This window comes from Balaenoptera musculus, chromosome 3, assembly GCF_009873245.2.
Source record: "Balaenoptera musculus isolate JJ_BM4_2016_0621 chromosome 3, mBalMus1.pri.v3, whole genome shotgun sequence".
In the NCBI taxonomy this organism is placed as follows: domain Eukaryota; kingdom Metazoa; phylum Chordata; class Mammalia; order Artiodactyla; family Balaenopteridae; genus Balaenoptera; species Balaenoptera musculus.
The window spans coordinates 47,446,777-47,450,839 of record NC_045787.1 but is presented as its reverse complement, the minus strand read 5'-3'; the positions used below and the strand labels follow the sequence as shown (position 1 = coordinate 47,450,839).

General features: G+C 36.9%; 1 non-coding gene across 1 annotated transcript; it reads right to left on the bottom strand.

Moving 5' to 3' along the window:
- Nucleotides 1-3,696: 3,696 nt before the first annotated feature.
- Nucleotides 3,697-3,803, bottom strand: LOC118893749. The gene has a single exon (XR_005019590.1). It is a non-coding gene; the product is annotated as a U6 spliceosomal RNA (small nuclear RNA).
- Nucleotides 3,804-4,063: the final 260 nt, after the last annotated feature.

Here is a 4,063-nt window from a genome sequence, read left to right as displayed (position 1 = left end):
CTTCCCTGCCCCATAACTGCAGCCATCAGTTTTGCTAGAAATGTGCCATTATTATACCCTGGAGAGGAGGCATTTCTCCCGCTATCCATATATTCAGATTAAGGTCCCAGGGTCATTCTGGAATACATGAGAACTTAGAACCCGCTTAGCCTATAGTAATCTTTATTAATCTTTAGTGATCTACTTTGCCTGCTGAACCACACCACAATTTCCAATGCTAAGTAGGACAGTCCCCCCTGAGAGGTGTTGTGCCCTTGCTGGTACTTCTAACAAAGAAAACAAATTGTAAAAGTTTACAGATCTGTGAATAGATGGTGTCCAGAGCCTAACATAGTGTCTTGTGCATATTAAGTGTCTGATGAAGATTTGATTTGAATGAATAAATGAGCAAATGAACAAATGAGTGACTCTAAAAGGTCTCTGAGGCTTCTCTGATCTTCTCAGGTTACTGCTGTCACTACAGACTTGTGTGAAAGGTGGATAAACATCAAACAGGCAGGTCGGCACTGTCCTGCTCTAATGGTAGCCTACAGTGAGGGTGTAAGGCACACAGTTCTTTGTGGAAACACTTCTTTATATTCGTGCTCAGCATTTGTCTGAGAGTCCCCACAAAGGTTGGTGGAATTCATTTTTAGGATTACCTGACATGCATTAAAAGCAATTGACTTCAGAGCAAATACTAAGGAGCCACTTTGTTCATTGTCATTGATTTAATGAGGATCAAAAAGAAAACTGGGTATGAATCTATCATTTTTAAGAAAATTTTGTTTTATTTATTTGAAGGTGGAGAAATCTCCATTCCATGACCCACTTCTTGACTAATTAAATTAAATATAGGTGAAAGGAATGATGTAGCTGGTGATTTGCAAGTGCTCAGACTCTGAGGAAACATGATGTGTATGGATTTTTCCATGTCGAAAAATATGTATAAGTAAGAGTAGATCCTTTGTGCCTAAATTATGTGGACGTGGTTAAGACTCAAGGTCAAATGTGAAGATCTCTCTTTGTGATTTTCTTCCCCGCAATCTGCCTCCTCTCCCCACCCCCCATATCTATTCTACCCTCCTGGGTCTTGGGCTACTTGAACTGAAAAGAACGTATGTATAGTCAACCACGTTCGGAAGGCAGTTTTCGTTTACCTCCTGGTGGACTTGGCACTTTGAATCACGACACCTTTTGGATCATTTTGTTACTGTCTCTGCAGACATCTCTGCCTGTCCCTGTTCTGCTGTGCTACCTGGTTTTGATTCTTGCAGTGGCTTTGAACTATGCTCCAGTAGTGTCGTGAACACTTGAGAAATCCCCAAACTTAATCAGCTTACTAACCACCACTGAAAACTCGGTGTTTAAATCAAATTTGCATTTAATCTACAGATTAATTTGGAGAGGACTGACATCTTTTCTATCCTTCAATAAAGTTTTATAATTAATCTCTATAAAGATCTTGCATATCTTTTGTTAGATTTGTTCTAATGGCTTTGGTTGCATTTTAAGTTGGCATCTTTTTAAATTTACATTTTCTAATTGTTTGTTACAGATGTATAGGAATGCTATTGATTTGAGTATATTGATCTTGCTGAGCTCTTATTAATTTAATAGTTTACATGGTAGAAATTACAGGTCTCCCTGAGCATACCAAAAAAAAAAAAAAGAGCCTACACTTCCCAAGTACCCTGCAGTAAGGACATGTGACCAGCTGTGGCCAATGAAATGGGAGTGGAAGTGATGTGGGTCATTTCCAGGCTGAGGCAGTGAAAATCTCCTGCATGATTTTTTCATCTCTCTCCTCTCCTGCTGAAACAGGTGTGAACACCTGGAGTTGAGATAGCAGAGTCTGGGTTGATGAAGCACTACATGGTAGAGAGTCACTCAGAACTTCAACAGACTGCATGAGAAGGGAATAAACTGCTGTTGTGTTAAGTCACTGACATTTCAGGATTAATTGTTAACACAGCATAATCCAGCCTCTATTGACTAATACAGTTTATCTATAGATTCCTTTGGATTTTTTATGTGGACCATTATAGCAGCTGTGAATGAGTTTTGTTTCTTCCTTTCTTATTCTCAGGTAATTAAATTTTCATGAATACAAAACTTAACAATTAATGAAGTTGACATGATGTTACATTGTGTAGATTTTTAATTAAGCATTTATTAATTTTTTTTTTTTTTTTTTTTTTTTTTAAACTTTTTAATTGAAGTAGAACATACCTAGAGAAGAGTACACAAATCGTAAAATATACTTCAGTGAGTTACCATGTAACCACGAACAAGGTCAGACAGTAGAACATTACCAGCCCTTTGTAAGCATCCCCTCTGCCACCACCATTTAATTTCTTTTGGTAACGTTTTGTAATTTTCAGTGCATAAGTCTTTCACCTTCTTGATTACATTTATAACTAGGTATTTTAATCCTTTGTATACTATTGTTATTGGAATTGTTTTCTGCATTTATTCATTGCTGGTGATCCTTTGGCCTTTGAGTCTTTTGAGGGCTCTGCTCACCTTTGAGACTCATATACAGCCTTCAGAATTGTCAGGTGCCTCTAAAGGAGAAGTGGTCCAAATGCTGGTCTTGGCACTTTGGACTTTCCTCATCCCCTGGATATGGGCCTCACAATTATACATTTATATGATAGAAAACCTGTTGTTTTCTGACAAAGTACAAGGTCAGACAGAAATAATACAAGTGAGAGCAGAAAAGTGAGAAAGAGCGGATAGACTTGCATTCAGTCCTGGCTTCGCCATTCTTACTATGTCTCATCCACAAGTTGACAATTGTGTCAATTTTCTTACTGAATGGAAATGGTTATAACTACCACATAATGTGGTTTTGTAGATTAATGGAGACAAAGTGAGTAAAGCTCTTTATAAATGGTAATTATCACTCCTAATTGCCATGTTAGAGAAGGAAAGCAGTATGAGAATGGCTGATAAAACCCTGAGTGAGGTCATTTGATATAATTTGGTGTACATCCTTTATTATTTCCTAAGTATGCCAATCTATCCTAAAGAATTTAGCATTCACTAAATTAACCTAACAAGACTTTAAAAAAATTAAAAATGGTAATGTTTAATTAAAAATATTAAATTTGATAGCATTCTAAAATAATTTCTAAGTGGAACATTTTCCTCTTGAACAAAGGTGAATACAAACAAATCTCAATTTAACCCTATATATACTGGAATTAGTGTTAAATTAGGAACATTCATCAAATATGCAGGCATCCAAATGTTCTATAAACAGCAACAAATATTTTTTAAAAAGGTAATGGAAGAAAAACTAAAGAGAAACGTTAACAGTTGAACATATAAATGTGGATTTAGGTCTTAATTATAATTATGGTTTTTGAAATGTCCTGTAGATATGTTGTACGTTGATACATTAGAAATTAAGAAATAAATAGGCAAACTGGAGCCCCACCCTTAACAATGAGAGATAGGGATATCTTTAAAAACCTTCCATTATTAAACTGCATTGATAAAGTCTAAAGTTCAAAAAGTGATGGTTTTTTATTTATATCCTCCTTCTGTGGATTTTCCCCTTCCCCAGAGTGCCAGCTGTTACAGAAAAGTCTGTCACTTATCATATGAGGAAAGAGAGGGTAGAAACATTTGCTTATATCCATCACTACTGGTGAAAACCAACTTTTGCCTGTCTTAATAGTGAGTTATTATCCCTATTTTCTTACATGAAAAAATATGGAACGCTTCACGAATTTGCGTGTCATCCTTGCGCAGGGGCCATGCTAATCTTCTCTGTATCGTTCCAATTTTAGTATATGTGCTGCCGAAGCGAGCACGCATTTATTAATTTTGATTTGCAATTTTCCTTTGTGTTCTTTCAGTTTTCAGACATTTGTTAGGCCCTTGAAAAGCTGTTAGGCCCCAGGCCCTGTGATAAGAGGGCCTAAGGGTTAACAAGGCCCTGGATAGCTGGTTGTTACTTTAACTTAACAGTCTAGGAGCCTAGGCCTAGGCCAACAGTCTAGGCCAATCGATGCTGGAAAGTCTCCCTGATGTCCAGTTCATCCTTTCCTTTAGGAAGAGAATCAAAGTTAGT